Source organism: Nymphaea colorata, chromosome 1 (genome assembly GCF_008831285.2).
Source record: "Nymphaea colorata isolate Beijing-Zhang1983 chromosome 1, ASM883128v2, whole genome shotgun sequence".
Lineage (NCBI taxonomy): Eukaryota > Viridiplantae > Streptophyta > Magnoliopsida > Nymphaeales > Nymphaeaceae > Nymphaea > Nymphaea colorata.
The window spans coordinates 42,344,035-42,369,997 of NC_045138.2; positions in this window are offsets into that span (position 1 = coordinate 42,344,035).

The following is a 25,963-nucleotide window of genomic DNA, read 5'->3' on the forward strand; positions in this document are numbered from 1 at the left end:
AGAAAGAAAAATAAGACCTACCTTGAGGGCTAGGGCATAGACATGCTCCTCTCTTGCTGCCCAAGAAGTGATGAAGAGGAACGTCTTGGATCCATTTAAGTGTGAGCACTACCGTCTAGGGATAGAGCTTGTGATTAAGGGAGCTGAAAACTAGGTGCTGCCAGAATCCATGCTTATCTTCTCTAAATTGGTGGAGATAATGATAATTGAAATAAGGTAAGCTATTGAGCAAATCTGTCTCTCAATCCTTCTCAAACACTTTCCACATGTGATAACAGTTTAGCAGTTGTCAATTTTGATCAATATCTTAAATTTTTCACTTTGTGAGAGCTGGATATTGTATAAAAGTTTTGATTTTGTATAATCGCAATTTTGGATAGTTTTTGTTCATAAATCTGAACTTGTGACTGCTCTCATTGTTTATTTGAAAATAACTATATATATATATATATGCTGTGCCAAAAAATCTTTTGGCAACAGCCACTCTTCTTGTCAATAGAACATGTAAGTTGTGCCTGAAAACTTGTTGGCAACGGCTCAACCCTTGCCTAATCACTTTTGGGCACAAGACCTATGGCAAGGGTGGTCTTTAGCAATTGCTAGTGCATAGGTCATTGCCAAAAATAGTTTTGGCAATGGCCATTGAGTTATTGGCCACGGCAAGAGCCCTAGCCAATAACCATGTTTGTTGTTGTGGTTCCTGGTGTCTTTACCAAGTTAATCATGGACTAAACTAGACTTTAAATTATCTAAGGATTAAATGTCATTCAGATCTTAAGTTCAGCAAAAAATGTGCCCTATCTTTTGGGAAAATTTTAATTTAAAATCTATGTGGATCTTAGAAAATTAGGGTTTACAAGCAGCATTTAATTTAGAGTGACTATTTGCCCTAGATCCATGCAAATGTGGATCTAACCTAAATGATTCATGCAACTAGGAATACACATGATGAAGACCCAGACTCTAGTGGTCAAGCCTTAAGGTTTGACCCTATTTAGATACAGTTTGACCCAAAATCAATATCGGATCCAATATCCAGTTAAATTCTAATTCAATTCCTAACATAGTCTAAGGTTTCAATATCTAAATTCTCATGTGTTCGTATTCTCTATTCTTAAGATCCAAATATGATATTCAGATCCAAATTGTGATTTAGATTCAAAATCTGAGATCCAATTCCAAAAGATCAAATACTATTGTGATTGAAGTCCATCTACGAAGGTTTAAGTTGGAAACCAGGTTCTAGAGCATCCAGATCCAAGATCCAAATTTATAAATCCAAAATCTGTTGGTCTAGCTTATGACATCTAGGTTCATATTCATCCGTAAAGTCATTGATATGTGGATCGACCAAGTACAAATATCATGGGACTCTAGGTTAACACAGGGCTAGAGGTCTATCTAGAGTTTAGGACAAAGGTTGTCATAGTTGCAGGTTCTAAGGCTGGTCTTACCTAAGATTAGAACGAGCTCGGTTTAGGGTTTTGACCTTGATCATGCATGAACCTAGAGTTTTTCGAAATCAGACTTTGGATAAGCTTTGATTTGGAATATCATTTCGAAATATGTTTTCTAATGTATATTTGTCTAGGGATCAGGCCAAATTTGGGATTTTATGTGCACAATACTAGTCCTATTTAGCAAATCTATAGTCAAGCAATGTGTGCAGGATTTGGGAGACAACAATGCTGGATTGAAATAAAGTGTTTATACGTGCTTAGATCCAAAGGAGTTATAACTGAAAGGAAATTATATGCATATAAAGAGCATAAAGGAAATATAACACTGAAATTAAGTACTAAAATGGGATAAAGAAGAAAATGACAAGAGAGACGGAAGCACACCTGACCTCCACACCCTAACCTAGAGACCTTTGAAATTAAAATTTATTTGAGAACATAATGCAAAGTAGCCTAGGCATAGAAATAATCTAACCTAGAGCAGAAAAGAAAATTACACTAAGCATGTTAGGAAAACAGAAAATTACATAGAGCATGCTACTAAGAAAGGAAAGAAGGAGAAGAGAATACCTTACCTTGGGTGACCCTAGTAGACCGGCACCCTGGAAATTTATTATGTGTTGTTCAATATTTGACTTGTGAACATGAATCTCATTGTCCCATTACTGAGATGTTTAGATTTGAATTGACTTTTGTTGAAGAAGCAATAGTTTGGCTTTCCAAGCATGTATATGTTTTGATGATTCAAGGTGATGGATCTACAAGCAAGACTAGATAGCAGCAATAAGATGTTTAACTTGAGGAAGAAGCAATGGCCTCCATACGATGCTAAAACTGGAAGGGCCCATGTTTCTTGAGCTAGGAAACCGAGGCTGTGGCCTGTGAACTACCACTGCTCAATAGCAAACATTCTGGCCTTGACAAAACAAACCATAGAGGTGTTCACGATACAAAAGTAATGTGATATCATACAAGTGGCAACATGAATTGAGGGAATAACCTAGGCTAACTAAGCATTGATAAATATCCTATCCAAAATCCTAAGTGTACAATCAACGGGATCAGTTGACCATGTGAAAGTTGCACCATGATGTGGAAGGGATTGAAGTTGTCATTTCATTATGAAATCCTAAAAGCTCAGATTGATGAACAACTTGCCAGTGGCCTATTTGAATTTGTTGGGAAGAAGGGATAGCTGAAGTCACTAGCAATGATGTGGGGGTGTTTGCTGCAAAATTTAACTGCTTCACACGTCAATCATTCAATATTTAACTTGATTCCATTTTGACTTATGTGGGATCTCTAAGGAGAAGAGACCCGACATGTCAATATGAGGCTGAAGATTTACAATCATAGAAGCCTTCACATCTCCAGGGGAGATAGAGCTCCAGAGACAGGTCTCTACTTGACTGTTGTAACACAATTTCAGTCATGCTGGTGAGGCAATGGCACTAGAGTTTCAAGGCCAGAGCACCTTTCTTTTAATTTGTTCAAGAAATACTATACAATTGCTTCTCAGCTATGTCACATGGGTGCGGGTGCAGACCAAATTGAAAATCACAGGTACATGAAGGTAGGATTATAAACAAACAAAGAATGTATCATTCACCATTTTAATCATGATTCATCATTCAAGACAAGTTTGATCTCAAAATTGGATACATTGTTCTAAATTTGAAGAAAGTAAATAAATACTAAGTTCTTTCATCCAACAAATGTGTTGTCATTGATTTAGTTCATCAATATCATCGAAATTGGAAGGAATCACACACTCCATATTAGAAGTGGAACAGTGGAGCAGCTAAATGGAATAGTGGAGCGTAAGGAGTAGGTAGGGCCGGAAGGCAGTAAGAAGTTTGAGGATTTACCTGACACCGAAAGAAGCTGCAGCACCTGCAACTGGAATAGTGGACAACTGCCACTGGGACGGGTGCACAGCTAGAACGAAGGTCTAGAGGAGGTAGGCTACGCCACAGAGGACGAGGGAAGACGAGGGGTCAACCGGCAGAAGAGTAGGGCGTTGAGGAGGTCAATGCTGACCACATCCAGCGGACGGACACGGGCCTGACACGCTCCATCAGTCGGAGCGGCGGACTACCGTGGCCGAGTTGACACACACACATTAGTCCGTCGGATGCATCCGTGTTTCTTAGCTTCTCAGTTGCCCCTGCAAGGGTTTGGAGGGTTTCCTTATACAAGCACCTTCATTACATAACTCATAAAGTCGAATGGGTAGCGTAGTGTTTAGATGCCAAACAAGTGTTTTTTGCTCGCCAAGTTTTCTTTGGATAAAGAAGGGTCGATCTCACCCTTCCCAAGCACGCTTCACTTCCCATATATGCATGCATATTGCATACTAGGGTGGCCTCACTGATTTATTTGTATCCTCCATGGGATCTCGAACAGTCACTTGAGGTGGTCCATTTTGTGTTGCACACATTCCCCCCTACATGACGTAGATGCTCTGGCACATCTCTCTGGCCCTCGTATCCTCCGCAAGTCCGCATATAACATGTCTCTGGTCCAAATCCAATGGATTGATGACATGCCTGCCTTTACAAGCTGATATTTAGCTACTTCGAATTTTACCTTCTTGAGACAGTGCTACCTTCGATCGTACACCTTATGCCACATCTTCCTTTCTGAGCACGAGCTTCCTTGCTGGTGCAAATCCAACTAACACAGGAGTTTTGCTGAGATAGGCCAAGGGCAATTTTGCTGAGTGGCCTAAGTAACAAGACCACAACTTAGGCCTCAGCACACAAAAAAAGGCTTGCTGCGGCCAGGGCTTGGGTGATGTGACAGGTCTTTCCCACCCACCAAGGTCAACATTCCTATTGAATCGGCCAGGTAGCACTGAACCTACTACTCGAACTGCCAGAGGGGGCTATCTGAGGTGCGCACTTTCAATAGAAGCAAAACTTAATTGGTTTTTGTATCAAATGGATGCATTTAATCTGTTTATTCATGCAGAGTTACAAGAAGACATATATATGGCTCTCCCACAAGGATATGGAAGTGAAAGGGACAAGAGGATTTGCAAGCTTAAATGTCTCTGTATGGTCTGAACCAAACACTAATAAATTTATTCTCAAAAGTCTCATAAGCATTTCTATCTTATGGCTTCAAACAATCCAAGCCATTACTGACTGTTTACTATCACTAGAGATAGCAAGTTTATGGTAGTCTTAGTATCTGTACATCATCTAATTATTTCAGGAAGTAATAAAGATCTGGCATTCACTAAGTTCAAAGGTTATCTCAACAATGCTTACCACATGAATGTTTTAGTAATTTGGAATATTTTTTAGGCTTTTAATGAGTAAGATTGCAACAAGGTATGCATTTGTCTAAGCACAAACATAGATATTCTTGACGAGACTGGGCTGCCAAATGCAAACTGCATGTGACACCCATGGAATATTTTCGAACTTTTACAAAAAGAGAAGAAGAACTCTTACAAGATCCATCTCAGTATTTGCATTTGGTGAAAAGGCTCATTTATGCAACCATAATCCATCCAGAGTTAATCTTTATGGTACATGTTTTGAGAAGGAATGCACAAAATCCAAGAAATATGCACTATGAAGGTGCTCTAAGAGTCATAAGATATTTAGAAAATAATCCAGGCAAGGGATTTTACTATATTCAAATAATACATTTCAGCTAGATGTCTTTTCTGATGTAGATGGGGCTGCTTGCAAACAAATGAGAAGGTCTATCTCTAGATACTATGCAGTCCTAGGAAGAAATCAAGTGTCTTCAAAGACAAGAAAGCAGAATACTTTATCAAGATCCTCTATAGAAGCAGAGTTTCATGCTATGGCAAACACTGTGTGAGAGAATTTGGTTAAATTTGTTGCTAGCAAATCTTAAAGTGTTGCATTCATTTCTGGCAAAGCTCTATTGTGATAATCAAGTTCTCTTACATATAGTAGCTAATCCAGTGTTCCATGAATGAAGAAAGCACATTGAAATAGATTGCCATATTGTATGTGATTTGCATAAAAATAAGAGTAATCCATACTGCTTACTTCTCTTCCAAAGAACAGGCAGCAGATGTGTTTGCTAAAACTACGAAGGAAGTTTGATTTTTATATCTAAAGTTCAAACTCGGTGTGAAAGATTTGGATGCTTCAGTTTGAGGGGAATGTACAGGTTTGATCAATATTATTAGTTAGAGATTCTATTTTTGTATTTGATATTTTTTCTATTGTAAGAGATAGCATTTTGTTATGTAGATAGTGGACTACTTGTAATGACCCTGAGGTGATTAGGATAATGGTTTTTCTGATGCTTCTATAATTCCTTTACAAAGTCAATATATATGCGATTAAAAGAAAGAGTAGTGTGCCTTCCTTCTTCATTAAATTCTGTTACTTTGTAAAGCATACTCTGTTCTCTGCGTGATACCTTGTTCTTGCACAGTGCCCTTCCTCTGTTCTACCTATTCATTACAGCACAGACCGTCGCATTTCTGCTAAGTCTACAGCTTTTTGGCAGAAATTGATCATGAGTGGATTCATTTGACTTGTTTCTATTAGGTGGTAACCATAGTTTCGGTGTTCGTGGCCACTGTTGCCCTTTCTTACAATCAAAGAGAAAGAAGAGGAAGACGGAGGGATAATTTTTTTAAGTTTTTAAAAAAATTATATTGTAGACCAAAAAGTTTAAAGGATAAAGCTCTAGATTGGGCTCCATCGTAGGAAGATCTTTAATTTCATGCTAAATACATATCTGAGGTCCAGCTGAGATCATATCATCATCACTTTTGCCAATCACGTGATAACTTGTACACTGAATCTGGTTCTACGAACTCTTCAATCTACTGACATGACTACGTTAACAACTGCAATGAAGAAGTTCAGTGGCGGGGCAACGAGTGAAGCATATCGTAACAACCTGATGTGTGTACTTGGTAGGGTTAATTCAGACAAAGGAGGGAGGGTGAGTTGTAAAATCATCTATTTTGGCAGATTAAACTAATGTGATACTGATGATGACCCTGTCGAGAAAATTTAACTGAAAAAAGAAGACAGAGATAACCGAGAAATGCCAGAAATAATTGACGATATAGTTTCACTTTTCATGAACTGACTGTTGAAATCATGAAATCATCCAAAGTTCCAAAGTAACGTGCGGGGGCTTTTTCACGATTCCCCTCCCTTTCATTGGGATAGCCTGTGACCAAACCCAGCCCTGGCCCCCACCATGAAGGTTCAATCGGAGGCCCAGCCCTGCCGATAATAAAAAAGTATGTAAATTTGGTGGCCCAGGCCGGCCCGGTTTAATTATTTTAAAAAATTTAATATATATATATATATATTAATATATATTTACATATATATATATATATGTATAAAAATATATATATACATCGGGCTCAAGCCTGGGCCCAGACCTGGCCTGATTTCATCATGGCCCCCGGCTCGATGCCCACCCTTACTATGAAGGCACCACCATGGAGACCTGTGCTTCCCCACAGAGATGTTGGGGAACCCAAGCAGATGAATCAGACCCAGTTGACAAGTAGGTTGTAAGACCCCGCAGCCCTTCCAGATCCAAGAATGCATAACAAAAGGTGGTCACCGAGACACACCTCCAAGAAACTGTACATGTACATTAGTTTGTACAGGGGATGTTCCCATAGAAAACAATAGAAGTTTAGGGTAGATCTTTTCTCCTTGCCGATGGGTGGTGCCCACATAATGCTCGGTATTCAGTGGTTGATGCGACTAGGCAAGGTTGATTGGGATTTTAAAAAAACATGCACGACCTTTCAAGGGCCTCACCATGGCAAGGTGGTTTTCAAAACCCAGCAAATGTCAGCGAAGGGAGAGGGAAATAGAAACTTTCAAAGGTCGCATGAACAGAGGGAAATGTGCATTTGTTATTGATGTATGTTAAGCCTAGCAACAAATCGAAGCCTCAAAGAAGAACGAGGGGGAAATTCCTACTTCTTTGAAGCATGTACTGGACCAGTATGCAGATGTCTTCCAGATGGCAATAGGCATCCTGCCGCCAGGTCCTATGACCACACGATACAAATTCATCCTGGCAGCACGCCAGTCAAGCTGAGGGTCTACCACTATAGCCATCTCCAAAAGGCAGAAATTGAAAACTTGGTGTGTGAAATGCTACATGATGGCATTATCCAACCTAGTGTGAGACCCTACTCATTGCCTGCCTTGTCAGTCAAGAAGAAGGATGGAACGTGGAGGTTTTGTTTGGATTTCAGAGCATTGAATGACATAATAGTAAAAAACAGGTATTCCATCCCATTAATAGAGGATTTGATAGATGAGCTGAGTGGAACCATCATTTTTTTCAAGCTGGACTTACGATCACGATACCACCAAGTAAGGGTCGTCTGAGAGGACGCACCAAAGTCCACATTTCAAGTTTATGAAGGGCACTACGAGTTCAAGGTATGCCCTTTGGGCTGACAATTGCCCCAGCCACCTTTCAGCCCTAATGAATGACATTTTTTCAAAATGCTTATACAAATTTGTTTTAGCATTTTTTGATATCTTAATATACAGCAGCAGCAACGAAACACATGTGGGGAGTTTGGAAATAGTCGTTAAGGTGCTGAGAGACCACTAGCTATTTGCGAAGAGAACTAAATTCTTATTTGGCAGCTCTCAAGTCACCTATTGGGGCACATGATAGACAACACTGGGGTAAGGATGGAGGATGACAAGGTGAGAGCTGTAAAGTGCTGGCCGATGCCTAAAAATGCTAAGGATGTGAGGGCCTTCCTAAGACTGCCAGGCTATTGCCACAAGTTTGTGAAGGGCTTTGGAGAAATTGCTGCGTCTTTGACTGATTTGTTGAAGAATGGCAATGGGCTCTGGACAAAAGGTAGCAGCAAGGCTTTTGAGAGACTGAAATAGGTAGTGACTATTGCTCCATGCTAGCTCTCCCTAACTTTAGGACTCAGTTCACCCTGGAGACCAATGCATCTGAAGTGGGCATTGGATCAGTGCTGAGTCAAAACCAGCAGCCCATCGCATACTTTAGTAAGGTTATGGGCAGAATATTCATGGCACACTTAGCCTATGAACGTGAACTGATTGTCGTAGTACACATAGTTCATAAGTGGAGACAATATCTTTTAGGACAGAAATATTTTTAGTTTTAACTGACCATAATAGCTTGTGTTTTTGTATGCAGCACAAGGACTCACACCTACACAATAAAAATGGGTTATGAAACTCATGGTATATGAATTTGAGATCCACAAAAGGGAGCCAACTACAAAGCTGTTGACACACTATCTCGAAGATTAGAGAGTGACAGAGTAGAAGAAAGTAGCTTGCCTCAGTTACAGGCTTTCATTAGACCTACAACTGCATTCTGGACTCAGCTAGAAGAAGTGCACAAGCAGTCCCAAAAGGTACACAAGATCAGACAGAAAATTAAGAGTAGTTCAGTTCAGATTTATGGGTATTGCAAAACCTCACGCTAGAGAGAAGAAAATGAGTAAGGAAGGAGATGACAGTATTTTAATGTGGTTTGACTTATTAGTCTACGTCCAGGAAGAGAAAGGTCTCTCTCTTATTAATTTTCACATGAGGAGAGATTTCATTTATACTTAATTCATATGTTCATCAATCCAACATATCTTGGGATTTGATTGATTTACAAGATCCTGCGTTTTTTCCTTTTCTGACATAGTTGCTATTCTAGAATCATCATTATCATAATCTCTTTTAGCTATAATCTTGGATCTGATATTGTTGGCCTGAGCATTATTTCCTCTAGCGTGATCTCCTCTAGTTGTATGGACGTTACTCCCTCCAGCAACAATCTTGGACTGATAACATTGTTGCTGATTATATCATGATCTGGTTTATTATCCCCCCTCAAGATGAACGCTCATGAAAGAGCGTTGAACTTGAAATGGAGGTTATCAAAGGCAGTTGGAGGCAGCGGTTTTGTGAGAATGTCAGCCAGCTGATCAGCACTAGGAATTTAATGTACTGTGAGATGATTCTTGGCAATGTGATCTTGAACAAAATGGACGTCGATCTCAATGTGCTTGCTTCAATTATGAAAGACAGGATTGGTAGAGAGAGAGGCAGCACTAATGTTATCACACCATAGATGAGGAACATGCGGCGTAGTGATGTTTAATTCTTGTAGTAAAAATGTGAGCCATAAAACTTCAAATGAACAGGATGCGAGAGCCTGATATTCAGCTTCCATGCTGGATCGAGCTACAATAGCCTATTTGTGAGCAGACCATGAGATAAGAGATGAACCCATAAAAATGGAAAATCCTCCAGTAGACTTTCGATCATCAATATTTCCGGCCCAATCGGCATTTGTGTAAGCATCAATCTGAAAATTGCTAGCTGGTTTTAAAAGAAGACCACAAGAGAGCATCGCCTTAACATAACATAAAATGCGTTTGACCACAGTCAGGTGAATAGTGGTAGGATGCTGCATATATTGACAAACTTTGTTAACAACAAAGGAGAGATCCGGCCGTGTAAGTGTAATATATTGGAGGGCTCCAACAAGTTGCCGATAAGGAGTGGGATCTGGTAAGGGCTCCCCTGCATCTTTGGACAGCTTAACGGTGGTCAACATGGGCGTTGAATGTGGTTTGGCATCAACCATATTTGCTTTTTGGAAAAGGTCAATCATATATTTTTCTTGAGATAAAAAGAGACCTTTGGGCAAGAACGTTGCTTGGATGCCTAGAAAATAATGTAAAAGACCGAGGTCTTTGATGCCAAATTCCTGATTAAGGGTATGGATAAGAGACTGAATCATAGTATTATGATTGCCTATAATAATGATGTCATCAACATAGATCAGGATATATAATTGTGAGCCTTGCTGCAGCTGCTTGAAGAACGAGGGATCCGCTTTAGAACCAACAAAACCCAGTGAGACCAAGAAGGTAGTAAGCTGATGAAACCAGACACGAGGAGATTGTTTTAAACCATAGATGGCCTTATGCAACTAGAAAACATGATGTGAAAAGCGGTCATCAATAAAACCCGGGGGCTGAGCCATATACACCTTTTTAGTGAGAACACCATGAAGGAAAGCATTGTGAACATCAAGTTGGCAAAACGGGGCTCTCAAACATCCGTCTTTGACTACTCAACCATCGAAAGAAGGACGAATAGTAGAATAGGGCACATGTTGCTGAAGGTGGGGCGATTCCGAACCTACCTTGGTCATCCAATTTGAGGTGATGGCAATCATGAGAAGAATGCATATAGAGGTATGTTTGACTACTGGGCTGAAGGTTTCAAAGTAGTCAATAGTGTGTTCTTGAGTATAACCCTTGGCAACTAAGCGAGCCTTGTAGCGTTCAAGTGTACCATCAGCCTTTTGATATGAAAAACCCATTTGGAACCAACAATATTAGCAGAGAGAGGCAGTGGGACAAGAGTCCATGTAAGATTGTTGTTGAGAGCTGCAAGTTCGGCTTTCATAGTATGAACCCATTGAGTATGTTTCAAGGTTTGGGACACGGTATGAGGTTCAGTTTCAAGGTTGAGATGGGTGAGATGAATTTCAGGGAGATGGTACTTGGAAACGGTGTAGTTTTGGGCTTGAGAGAGCCGGTTTGAAACCGAGTGAGCATGGAATGGGATCTATGTGGGTTTGAAAGTGCCGGAGGTGGTGGAGGAATGGAGAATGTTTTATGTTCATGTTGCGTATCTTGGGTAGGAGAGATGGTGGGAGAAGGGGAAGGAATAGGGGACGTTGGTTGGGTTGAGAGATCGGGTGTGAGAGGTGGATGTGACATGATTTGGGTTGGGGCATGATTTTGTGATAGGTTTCGGGAAGCTTATTTGGTGAAGGTGGGGCTGTTGACTTTATTCATAAGAAGTTTGCTCGTATCCTGATCGAAGCAAATATATCTTTTGTGCATGTTGTTGTAATCAAGAAAAACATGTTGCATGCTGCGAAACTGTAATTTGTGAGAGTTGAAATCATGTAGACATGGATAGCAAGCACATCCAAAAACCTTTAAAAATTTATAATCCAAAGAGTTTTTTATCAAAACATGATATGGTGACTGTATTTTAAGAACCTGTGTTGGCATTCTATTGATCAAGAAGATAGTAGTTCTAAAAGCAAAATCCCAATATTTGTAGGGTAAGTTGGCATGTGCATGAAGTGTTAATCTGATGTCAATTATATGCCTTTGTTTGCTTTCTATGCTGCCATTTGCTGATGCGCATGATGATAAGCAACTCTGTGAACAATACCAATCTGTTTTAGGTAGGTAGAGATAGTTTGATATTCTCTTCCCCAGTCGCTTTGAACTGCCTTGATTTTTCCATCAAATTTCGTTCTACCATAACTTGAAACGTTTTAAAGACGGAAAGAACATCTGATCTATTTTTAATAATGTATATTCAAGAAAAATGAGAATGCATCTACAAAAATTAAATCAAGTGGAGCATCAATCTTAAAAGGAAGAGCATGACTTTTCCCTCTTTGACAAGCATCACATATCTTATTATAAGACTTGCTGTCAATAGGTAAAGCAAATTTATTTAAAACATGCATCACAGTTGTAAAATTAGGATGTCCCATTCGATTATGCCAATCATCAACCGGGACCCATTCTCCAACAAGTGTTGTTTTCTAATGAGCTGCATATTGTTCTAACTTTAGTTGGTATAAGCCTCCTTTATTTGCTCCCTCCAGAAGTTTCTCTCTTGTTGTCTGATTCTTAACATAGCAACAATTTGCGTCAAATTCAAACACAACATCATTGTCATGAGCAAATTTATGCACAAATAGTAGATTTTTTGAAATAGTAGGAACATGCAGCACGTTATTTATAAGAAATTTTGAATTCGAACTGTAGAGAGAAGCATTACCAACATTCTTGATTTGAAGGCGAGTACCATTTCCAACTCTCAATTGATCCTTCTCTTGATACTCTGAGTGAACAGAAAGTTTATTCAGATCAGCAATCACATGATGAGTAGTGACGGTGTCTTTATACCAAAATCCATCATCGGTTTGAGGTGTAATTTCCATGTGATATGGTTTTGGGGACAATGATTCCTTTTGGAACTTATATAATTTGCAATGCAATGCACCATGTCCGAATTTCCTGCAAGCTTGACATATAGTTTGACATTGAGAAGCAAAATGTTTGTGGTTACTACAAGCATAGCAGTTGACAGATTTATCTGAGGATGATGTCCTGGATGCCCTCTTTGTTGCTCAATCTTTCCACGATAGTGATGATTCTTGAAGTTTTGTCGCTGCACTATATAGGCAAAAGGATCTTCAAAATTTGTAGGTTTTGATATTTCAGATTCTTGAATAAAAAGCAGAGAATATAACTCCTCTAGATTTATAGGGTCAACATGAGTGTGCAAGGAGATTTTTAGAGTGCCATATTCCTCAGCGGGAAGGCCAGAAAGAATGTTCATAACCAGATCTTCTTCATCAACTGGTTTGGAGGCCATAGCTAATTGGTGAGTTATGCCTTTGGCTTTATGAAAATAAGGTGTTATGGATTCAGTTCCCTTTTTCAGGTTTTGCAGGGTAGATTTTAGTTGCGGCACTTTTGCTCTAGACTGAGCCGCTCGGCTATTTGATGAATCAAGGCCTACGACTTGATTATGCATGACTTCACTTAGAGATGAGATGATCCAACTTAGTAGAAGTTGGTCACCTCGATGTCATTCCAAAAAGGCTGGATTTAAAACAGTCCCTTTTCCATCTTCACTAGGCAAAAACTCATCTGGACACTTGAACGACTCATCAATATACCCGATCATATTATAACTTTTGAGCACCAGAACAAATTGAGATTCCCAAAGTAAATTTCGGAAGACAATTTTATAGACAAGAAACGCTGGAGACATGTTGGAGTAGGTATGATGGAAGAGGTCAGACCTGAAAATGGCAAATTCCTGATGTCTGATCTAGATTTTGGTGATGCCACAGCCGTACTATAAGAGTTGCCATTTAGTGGTTGAGATGCTTGTGGTGAAAAAGCTTTAGTGGAGACAACACCAAGAGAGGTGACAAACAGAAACACAGGCAATTTTCTGCTTCAGATGTTGTTCAGGATTGCCCGACTCGCAGAATTTTAAAAATTCAAGGCCAGCCCCGATTCTGATGAAAATTGGACAGTAGCACGTTATCCTAGTGAGGAGTGGATGCCCCAAATTTCATCTTCAATCGATCACTAGGGATGAAACACGTGAGAGATTTGGTCCACTGTCTCCTGCGATTTGTTGTTCTTCATGGGTGGCTCTCTGTTTCACAGCAACTTGATCTCCCTCGATCGATATAGCCCTAGTTGATCAACAACAGGTCTGATACCATGCAAAACCTCACGCTAGAGAGAAGAAAATGAGTAAAGAAGGAGACGACAGTATTTTAACGTGGTTTGACTTGTTAGTCTACGTCCACGAAGAGAAAGGTCTCTCTCTTATTAATTTTCACAAGAGGAGAGATTTCATTTATACTTAATTCATATGTTCCTCAATCCCACATATCTTGGGATTTGTTGATTGACAAGATCCTGCGTTTTTCCCTTTTCTAAGATAGTTGCCATTCCAAATCAACATTATCATAATCTCTTTTAGCTATAAACTTGGATCTGATAATGTTGGCCTGAGCGTTATTTCCTCCAACGTGATCTCCTCCAATTGTATGGAGGTTACTCCCTCTAGTGATACTCTTGGAGCTGATAATGTTGTTGTTGATTATATCTGGTTTATTAGGTATCAATGGAAGAAACCCTATCTCTACTTCTAAAATAGGGTGTACATTCGCCCTAAATCGAAAATAATCTCCACTCTTGAGCAGTTTCGCGCGACAGTGGAGGCAGAACGCCAAGGGGTGGAAGGGACCTATCAAAGAATTTGAAGACCATTCTTTTGGCCTAGCGTGAAATGAGATGTGAGAAGCTGTAAATATGAGACGTTAAAACTAGTGGGACTGCTCCAGCCTCTGTCCATTCCAAATAGAAAAGTCAATAGGCAAACTAGTGATTCTTGTGGTGGTTGTCCGATTGTCAAAGTACGAGCATTTTATAGCCCTAGCTAAACCTTATTTAGCAAAAGATGTTGCATCCAAGACCATGCCTACAAGCTCCACTGAATGCCTAAATCCATTGTGAACGGCTGAGACCCATTGTTTTTGAGCCACTTTTGCCAGCAGTGCTTTGCATTGCAAGGCACGAAGTTGAAGTTGAGCACAACATACCTTCCTCAATGGATGGCCAAATGAAGGTCCTCAATCGGTTTCTAGAGACCTATCTATGATGTTACACTAAGCATCAACCAGACAATTGGGTCAATCATCTCTCTTGGATTGAATTTTCATACAATACTGCCCGCCAATCAGCTATTAAACATCACCTTTCAAACTGGTCTATGGTAGACCTCCACTAGACTTGAGAAGGTTCTACCCTCAATCTGACCAGTTGGATGAGGTTGAGGTGTAGTAACTCAGCCATGACCATGTGTTGGACATCATAAGGTCACGCTTGGCCATAGCCCAAGACTGCATGAGTCCGCAATATAATAAGGGACACCAAGAGAAGGAGTATGAAGTGGGATAGTGGGTATTAAGAACTTTTTCAGTTGGGAAGGTTCTGCAAAAATCAGCAAGGATCTATAAATTTACTATTCATTATTCAAGACCTTATCAAGTGCTGCAGTGAATAGGAAGAGTTGCCTATAAACTTCAACTGTCGGTATAATTAACTATACACTTAGTCTTCCATGTATCGAGGTTGAAGCCTCATTTCAGCATAAACTCACTGACCATGGGTGGTCCATTTCCCAAACCTCAACAAGAGGAATCAGCCCCTTTCCACATACTGAGACAAAGAATAGTTAAGACGGCAAGGAAACTTCATAAACAATGGTTGATAGAATGGCAAGGTGAAGCAGCAGCTGAACCCACCTGGTAAGACTCAAACTGGATCCAGCAGCATTTTCCAACATTCCCACCTTGCGAACAAGGTGTTACTTGAGAGGGAATCTGTAAAACAATAACTTATTTGGAAAATGTATCGCTCATCTATGTTCTACCTCAACATAAGTTATTGTTTTACAGATTCCTCATAAATAATATTGTTTTGGGGCTTCGATAGAACCGATACATTTTCCAAAGTGACGTTGTGTTTTATTAGTTTAAAAAAAAATTCCATAAAAAATAAAGTCCCTACTAATGAAATGTTTATGATTTTCAAGATCATATATATGTTAACTATTTTGATTGAGTGGGTAACCAACAAATACACATTTTGGGGCTCTAGGTGAAAATCTATCCTTTTTACCACTAAGATTTTTGTCATAACAAAGATACCCAAAGACACGTAGATCACCATAGTTAGGCTTCATGTTATAAAGAACCTCAAATAGAGAGTTCTTATCTAAAATTTCTGATGGAATTCAATTAATCAGAAAGGTAGTAAAATACATTCACCAAAAATGTAATTGGTAAATTGGCTTGAAAATGAAGAGCACAGGCAACTTCCAAAAATGACAGTTCTTTCTCTTTACACATCCATTTTGTTGATGTGTGGCAACACATGATTTTTGACTATCAATACCATGTAGATGAAAATAATCTTGCATATTTTGAGCGGTAAATTTTGCTCCATTGTCAGTGTACCCACACTTAGCATGGGTTTGAAATTGGTTCTTCATCATACAAGCGTATGTTTTAGATTTATATCACAATTGAAACACCTAAGTAAATCATGTAAAATCATCAATTATTGTGAAGAGAGGATGTGCACTAATATGTGATGTTGTGGCATATTCATCTCAAATGGCACAATGGATTAGAGCAGAAAAGAATAACATGACTACTACTAATGGGAAGTAACAAACGTGTGAATTTGGCTTTATGTTTGGCATCACAAAGAAATTTGTATTTAGATATAGTAATGTCCTTATTCAAAGAAAAATTTTTGTTAAAGGAAGGGTGCCCAAGCTTCATGTGCCATAGGTGAGCGTTATTCGTATGGACAACAGTCAAAGCGTGGGAGATGGATGGCAAAATGAGATGGTATAATCCTCTGTGTAGGTTACTAACTCCAATCAGCCTCTTCAATGAAAGGTCTTAAAATGCACAAAAAGATTAGAAAAATAGCAACACAGTTGGACAATAAGTTATATTTGAATTGAGGTACATGTAGAACATTGGAGAGGATAAGTTGTCATAAAATAAGAACTTTACCCATTTTTGTGACTAACATGTGTTGGCCATTAGGTAAGTCAATGACATGTGGTCTAGGGAGACGTTGGATGTCAAAGAGAATTTCAAATTGTGGCATCATATGATCAGATGCTCCTATATAAAAAACCCAAGGTAAATAATATTTATGAGAATGGATATGAGGATCAGTCTTACCTGCGAGATTGGTGGCAGCAGGTTTTGCATACACATTCAGCCAGAAAGCCAATGGGTTGAGTTGGTTTTCAGTCAATTGAGACAAAATATTATTAGATGGAACCACATTTAATCCACCTCTTTGCTTCTCTTTCCAGTCCTTGACTTTACTGATGTTGCCCCCGCATTGGCATGATGTGGGGGGTAACCATGCAAAGAATGCATTTAGATTTAGTGTGACAGATCATACCACAATGATCACACTTACAACAAGGCCTCCTATTGTAGTTCTTGTTGCCTTATAGTACCCTTGTTGAGGATATTTGGCAGCTACCTTAGATGATGTTTCCACATAAAGGGTGACATTTTTTTATGGAACTAGTTGAGAATAGAGCCAACTTCATTGATATTTGGTGTGGTTCTGTAAAGAAAATGCGACTATGGATACCACTAAAACTTCATTGTGGTCCATCCAGAATTGATAAACCTTTGTACAATCTTGACATAAATTGAATATTCAAAGGTGCCACAAGTACATGACAGAATAGTAGAATAAGTGCAAGTCATCCCATAAGTTATTTAAAGTGGTAAAACATGTAGCCAAGTCAGATTTAAGCTTCTTAAGTTGATGAATATGACCAAGATTACCTTGAAAAAGAAAAATCATCAAGGTTGATCCATACCTGCCTGGCCTTGTTAGCATAGATGATGATGTTGGTGATTTCCTTGGAAAGCGAGTTGACGATCCAAGACCAGACCATATCATTGCAATGATGCCAATCCTTATAGTTGACACTCGATATGGCTGGTTTGTAGATTGATTTGTCCTCCAAATCAAACTTTTTTTTTTTTGCAGTGACTGCCATTTTTATAGCTCGCTTCCATGTTAAGTAGTTATCTCATATTGAGGGATTGGAGACCAACGATGCACCAAGATTATCCGAATGGTGCAGAAAATATAGTGAATGATTGTGTCTGGTTCATTATGCCTGCCATTGGTGGGAGAAATGGTGTTGTGAATGTTTGAAGCAGCCAAGAGGGGATAATATGGAGAATGAGAAAAGGGAGGGACCTCTCTAGTTTTCTTTAGTGCTTTGATACCATAAGAAATCTTGTGAGGCTGGATAATATTTTTCACATTTCCTTGACTTGTAATATATATAAGTGTTGGAATAGCTATCAACTTAGATCCACAATTTTAGGAATAAGAAGGTTACAAAAAATCTATATTAAAATTTAACATTACACCAAGATATGAAAGGAAGATAAAAATGATAATCTCATTCTTGATATAATTGTCTCCTTGCTGCTTTCTTGACAAACATCCTTAGATTATATATCGTCGATTTCGCTGCTTCTTCCAGCCTCTCCTCCAATATCAGGAGATTGAGTTGCATGCATGGGGTGTGCATGCAACAAATATACAACAAGGAAAAAGAAAGGGTTTGGGGTATTTTGAATTTTTTTTGTAAATAAATGTACATTTTAGACTTTTAACTTTTTTATAACCTTTTTTGCCCTTCTAAAAATCTCTTTTTTAACATTTTTGGTGGTATTTTGCTTACTAGACAACCCTGTGCACACAATTTTTTGTGCACAAGGGTGTGCATCTAACCTGTTTCCCAATATCAAAAGAAGCAAGAAAAGGAAGACAGTGAAGAACACTAGTCTGGCGACAGCAAATTCAGGCGCTTGCAAAGCAATTCCTTTCATTCATTTAGCTTCACTTGCTAATTACATTTACGATACTCATTTAAATTATTATAATGACAAGTACGTAATAATATGAATGAGATTGATGTCTTTCGGTTGTTCAACTGTAATACACCAAATGGGTTGAACTTGAAATTATGTTTATAAGTATTGGTTTAAATTATTATAATTACAAGTAATGGGACATATAAGATTTAAGTACATCAAATCATTTTAAGTTGCACTTATATTTATAGTGGTTTATTTAAATGTTTATAATTATAAGTATGCAATAAAAATGACACAAACTATATTTACGTCAATCCTTTGCTCAATTATATTTCATGCACTAAGTTTTAACATGTAATTATATTTATAAAAATTTATTTAAATGGATATAATTGCAAGTATATAATGATATGAATGGGATTCATGTCCTTTTTCTTTTTGAATTTAAGTTGATCCAATAACTTTAACTTGTAACTACTTTTATATCAATTCATTTTAAATGATTATAATCACAAGCATATAATGTTACCAATTAGATTTAGGTCCTTAATTTGTAAAATTATAGCTCATCAAATGACTCCAACTTATAATTATATCTTAATTGCTTCTATATTGATTAATCTAAATAATTATAATCACAAGTATGTAATGGTACCGAGTAGATTTAGGTCATTCATTTATACAATTATAGTTCATCGAGTAAGTTCAACTTATAAGTACATTTATAGAGATTATTGAATGATTATAAGCAAAAGAGCGTAATGTTACAAAGTAATTTTAAGTCCATGATCTTTTTAATTATAGTTTGTTTAATAAGTTTTACTTACAATTACATCTATAGAGATTCATTTAAATAATTAAAATTGCTAGTGCTTAATTATACAGACTGGATTTATGTCCATTGTTTACTCAAGTGCAGTGCTTCTAATAAGTTTAATTGTAATTACATGTATAAATATTCATTTAAATGATTGTAAACATAGGTACCTAATAATGCAAAATAGACTTAAGTCATTTGCTTGCTCAATTATAGTTTATTCAATGAGTTTAACTTGTAATTACATCTATAGATATACATTTAAAAGATTACAATCATGAGTACAAAATGATATGAACTATATTCAAGTCCATCATTTACATAATTATAGTTCATCCAATCAGTTTAATTTATAATTATTTATAAAGATTTATTTAAATTATCATTTTGTCAATTATTGTTTATTTAATGAGTTTAACTTCTAATTACAATGATAGAGTTTCTTGTAAATTATTGTAATAAAAAAATACGTAATGATACAAAAGGAATTTAGGTAAATCGTTTGCTCAATTATAGTTCATCTAATTATTTTAATTGTTAGTAACATTTATAAATATTTATTTAAATGATTATAAACATAAGTACGTAATGATATGATGAAATTTAGGCCTTTAGCTTGCTCAATTATACTTAATTTAATGAGCTTAACTTTAAATTACATTTATAAAGATTCATTTAAATAATTATTGTCATGAGTACATAATGATAAGAATTGGATTTCTAGTCCATCATAATTTACTCAATTATAGTTCATTCAATAAGTTTAACTTGTAATTTTAGTTGTAAATGTTTATTTAAAAGATTGTAATCATAATTACATAATAATAAATGCATGATTTAAGTTCATCATTTGCAAAATTATAGTTCATCCAATGAATTTAATTAGTAATTACATCTATTGAGGTTCATTCAAATTATCATAATTACATGTACATAATGACATGAATTATATTCAGGTTCTTTGTTAGTTATATTTCATCCAATGAGTCTAACTTGTCATTATATTTATAATGATTCATTTAAATAATTATAATTACAAATATATAATGATACAAACTATAATAAGTCTATTGTTTGCTTAATTGTAGTTCATCTAATGAGTGTAACTTGATATAATTATAGTGTATCTATGAATTTAAAATATAATTATATATATATATACATTAATTTAAATTATTACAATCACATGTATATAATGACACATGTAGTCCTTTAAGTTCCATCATTTATTCAATATAGTTCTTTCAATGAGTTTAACTTATGATTACATTTATATAGAATTGTAATCAAAAGCATGTAATGATACAAATAGGATTTAGTTATATTGTTTTATGCAATTTATTTTATCCAATTATTTGAACTTGGAATTACATTTACATTGATTCATTTAAATGATATGAACCACAAGTACACAATGAGATTTAAGTCTATCATTTACTTAGTTCTACTTAATATAATGATTTTAATTACAACTATAAAGGTTCATTTGATTGATGATTATCATAAGTGCATAATGATACAAACATGATTTAGGTCCTTTCATTTGCTCTATATGATTCGATCAATGAATTTAATTTGTAATTACATCTACAGGTATTTTTTAAAAATGATTATCATAAAAAATACGTAATAATACTTAGGTCATTTGTTTGCTCAATTGTAATTCATCCAAAAAATTTGACTAGTAATTACATTTATATAAATTCATTTAAATTATTGTAATGTCAAGTACAACATCATACAAAATATTTTTAAGATTTAAGTCTATTATTTTCTTAATTATAGTTTATTGAATGAGATTAACTTGTAATTATATTTATAAAGGTTCACATAAATGAATACAATCACAAGTGCATTATGGTACAGACTAAATTTAGGCCTTTTGTTTGCAAAGTTGTATTCCATCTAATGATTTTAACCTATCATTATATTTATAGACATTCGTTTAAATGATTATTCAAAAACACGTGTTGATGTGAATGATGTTTAGGTTTTTTGTAGGCTTAATTTTAGTTCTTTAACTTGTAATTACATATATGGAGATTCATGTACATTATTATAATCACAAGTATATATTCATATGGATTAGAATTCTGTCTATTATTTGATCAATTATAGTTAATTTAATAGGTTTAACTTGTAATTACATCTATAGCAATTTATTTAAATTATTATAATCATAAGTATGTAATAAAACAAACAAGATTAAAGTCTATCGTTTGTTCAATTATAGTTCATCTAATGAGTTTAACTAATAATGATGTTTATAGATATCCATATAAATAATTATAATCGCAAATACGTAATGATACAGATGAAATTTAAGTCTTTTATTTGTTCAAATATAGTTTATCAAATGAATTTAAATTGCAATGACATTTATAGAGATACACTGAAATTTTTATTTAACATATAATTACATGTATATATATTTATCTAAATGATTATAATTACAAGTACATAACGATACAAATGAGATTTATGTCTTTCATTTGCTCAATTGTAATTCATTCAATTAGATTAACTTGTAATAATAAATGTAGCAATTCATTTAAATGATTATTATCACAAGTACGTAATGCTACAAATTTGATTTAGGTCATTTGTTTGCTCAATTATTATTTACTTATTGAGTTTAACTTGCAATTTTATTATAGAGAAATGATTATAATCAATGTATGTAAGAATGAAAATTAAGTCATTCATTTGCACAATTGTAGTTCATCCAATGAATTTAACTTGATGTTATATGTATTGAGATTCATTGAAATAAGAATTAGGTACATGATTTAGGCATTTTACTTGCACTTCATGGCTGGATTTATGTTTGCAAAATCTTAATGTATAGTGAATAACCAACAAGCAAGGCCAAGCTAGTGAGCATGTACTTGCTTGACGTCAATGACACTGAAAAATTAAAAATAGGAATTGTGTTCTATTGGAATTAGCTCAAGATAGCACTTCCATGACCGAAGGAAAAGATAATGCATTTGAAAAGTCTAAGTCAGCTCTTCCTCTAAAGGAATGCTTATCCATTTCTATAAAACATAAAATTGCAAGTTAACTCATTGATCATTAGAGTATGTAATGATGCAAAAAACAATTTGTTACGACTTGACAATATGTCTTCCTGAATTATGAACCTATAGTGGCTCATTTACAAATTTACTTTTTGCATCCTAGCATTTTATCTCATTTAGGTATTTAGGCTACCTAAATTCATTTTCCTTCATCTTCAATAAATCAGCTTGTTAACATATACATGGAATCTTAGGTTCACTCACGTCACTAATCATTGGGACCAAGAAGTGAGAATCTAAAAATGCAGGCATTGGAAAGCATTTCAATGCCAAACATGTAGGAGACTTCCTATATTATGAAATCATACAGTTTATGTTCAGTTTGTGGGCACAAAAAAGTTTAAAATAAAAGAACGCTGGAAATATATGTCTAATCTTAATTTCAACTTACCTCCCAATTTTGACTTATGAACCAATCCTCAAATTCAGCCTGGGTGTTGCTTAAGTCACCACTAGGAAGAGAGAGTTTCCGCTAGGGCTCCTCGCCCTTTTGGTTCACTTCATGTCCTACTGTGCATGGCCGTTGGCTCACCAATGGCCCCGCAACTACCACCAGATTGTCCTGCTGGGGCCATCTAGGGAGCAAAGGTGATGGTGGATGTGCCATCCCCCTCTTCCACTTCTACTCATCAGCATCGCAAAGGACCAATGGACATTGATGTTGGTAACATGGCTTCTCATCTTGAAGAGGCGCCAATGGGAGACTCTTTGCCCAAACCGAAGGGGGGCATTCCCTTCTCATCTGCATGGAGCGATGGTTTTGGATGCTCCTGGGCTGATATAGTTGAGGGTTCTTCTCTGTTTAAGGTCGAGTTGCGAACTGAGCTAGAGATCATCCATTTGAAAAGGCATAAATGTATCATTATATCCAAAGCCTCCTATGAGGCCATGAAAATCCTTTTAGGGATCATGGGTTGTTTCTTTCATGGAAATGAGGGAGCTTGCATTGAGGTCTGATTTACTATTAAAGCTCTAAAAAAGCTCTGGAAGACATCAAAGCCTCCTAAATTCATTGGCCTTGGAAAAGAGGGCTTCGTCATTCATTTTTTGAAGGAATATGCTATGTGAATGGCTTTAAATCCTGAGAGGAAAAAATGACGTTGTCGACCCATTCACATTAACCTTCAATCGGGTGGTTATGCCCGAATTTGTATATAAGTTCTGCTAAACTTTGAACCTGCCAATGAGGTGAAGATTGCCTTGGATGAAGGTGAACTACTGCTTCAAGTGATCCACTATGAGAGCAGAATTAGATACTACCCAGATGTAATTCCAACACACATCTTCCAGAGAAGTGCCAAATGACTCCAAGGGAAGGGGAGGGTCATGCTGACCAGATTTCACTTTCTCCTGCTTGGGTGGAAGTCCATAACAAGCGACATTGTTCCAAGACGTCTACCTCCAAACTGAAGGAGGTAAGTCATAGTCCTAAGAATCACTTTAGCATTTTAGAAAAGTTGATGATGATACGCCCCCAAAGTTTCCCCCTACCCTCAAGGGTTGACTATCTACTTCAATGGCAAAAGGTGGCTCCTGACCATGTGAAGAAAGATACGGAGATGACTTTGCCATGTCCCCCAAAGGGCTCGACAAGGATTCTCCTCAAGCAGAAAGAGGTCAAGGCTTCAGTGGAGATTTAATGACCAACCTTCCTTGATAAGGCAGTAGTAATTCTCACATTTCCAACTGCTCTAAGAAAGCTTGGTTAAAACATTTCGGTCCTAGCCTCTTAGTGTCAGATCCTTTGTCGTCTTCCCTTGTCATTCTACCTTCCTCAGCTATGCCTTTAGAGCTTCGAAGAATCATGAGGTGTTGGAGCCATTTGAACCCTCTGATTAGATGATGCCTCTTGCAAAGAACCCTCATCATGGTCGGAACATGACTTCTCAGTTTAAGGAACTATATAAACCCTTGGCATCTCAAGATGGCCATTCCCTGGCAGAGATCCCCAATGTCATCACCTTTTGTAGCAAGATACGGTGGTTAATATGCCAAGAATCAAACATGGGAAGGTTGGGCTCAATCTGGGTCCTCTGACTGCTGGTCAAGATAACTCCTCCTCCTGCCCTCTCCTCTACCTTACTCTGAGCCAATGTGAGGTACCTTCACCCCTAAATTGCCCCACTCAAAAGACTATATCATGAGGATATCTCCTAGAACATCAGAGGCCTGGTCTGCCGTATAGTGCTTTATGCACTGTGCTTCATCCTGCTTTCTAATAAGCCTGATGTTCTATTCCTGTTTGATACGATGTTATTTGAATCCAACCTTGTTTGACATGCCGGTAAATTTCCTTCTCATGCATGGCTCCTGAATGTTTCTCCATTGATAGCCTTGGGTAGAATCCTTGGAGATCATATTGGTTTTTTGTGCACTTTGATTTTTATTCTCTTTGTGGTTTTGAATTGAAGTCAGACAATTTCAAGTTTATTGTGGTGAAGCTTTATATGATCCCTCAACCTCTGGTCTATGCAAGTCAGACTATTGTTCTATGCCAAATTATCAACAATATTGATCTTCTCTACATGTTGATTGGAGACTTTGATGCGTTAAGAAATAGTGCTAACAAAACTGGCCAGCTGCCTAATTAGAATTCGTGTGGTCACTTTAACTCATTTCTTTTGGATTGTAATCTCACTACGCTTGATGATAGCATAATGCATTATACTTTGTATATTAATAGGATGGGTCAGCTGAAAATTCAATATAAAATTGACTGGTGTCTTCTAAACTCGCACTAGAGAAGCATTTTCAATGATTAATCGTCTCTACATATCTCCCCCATAGCAATTTCCAACCACAGCCTTCTCTCCATGACTATTCATGAGGCATTTGATCATAATTTTGGGATTAGACTTTTTCAACGTATATGCATTTTTGGGGATCAAAGGATGCTTGTCAGGTCATTGTTGCTAACAAATGGGGAATCCCTGTGCATGGTTGCCTTATGATCAAGTTGCTTCAAAAGATGGAAGTGTTTAGAAAGGGTTTTGCCAAGTGGAATGGGCTCCATATTTTGGCCAAAATCAGAAACCTCACCTTTGGAGTTAGATGCCATTCAATCCATTCCAGTGTATGATAATCACTTTGCTAATGCTTTGAGACTATGTTGCGTCTTGAATTGTTTGAGGTTCTGGGTGATGAGGAACTGATCTGAAAACAAAATGCTAAAGAAAAATGGGTAAGAGAGGGAGCCTGTAATAATTGTTACTTTCACAAACTAGTCAAGGGAAGAGGTCAGGGTAATCACATCTCAAAGATAGAAGGTCCTAACGGTTGGACTCAAGATCCAACCAACATTCATGGGATTTGTGAGAACTTTTTCACCTCTCTTTTATCTATTTATTCTTCCCTTTCTGAGATTATGCCTGGCCTTAAGACTGGAGAGTCAGTCACTAAAGGGAAAACCACCTTCTCCTTGCCCCCATATTTAAGGATGGAGTGAAACAAGTAGTGTTCTCAATAAAAAGGTTTGGTGCTCCAGCTCTAGATGGTTTCGAAGATGGTGTTTCCAACAATTTTGTCATATCATTGGTATAGACATCTTC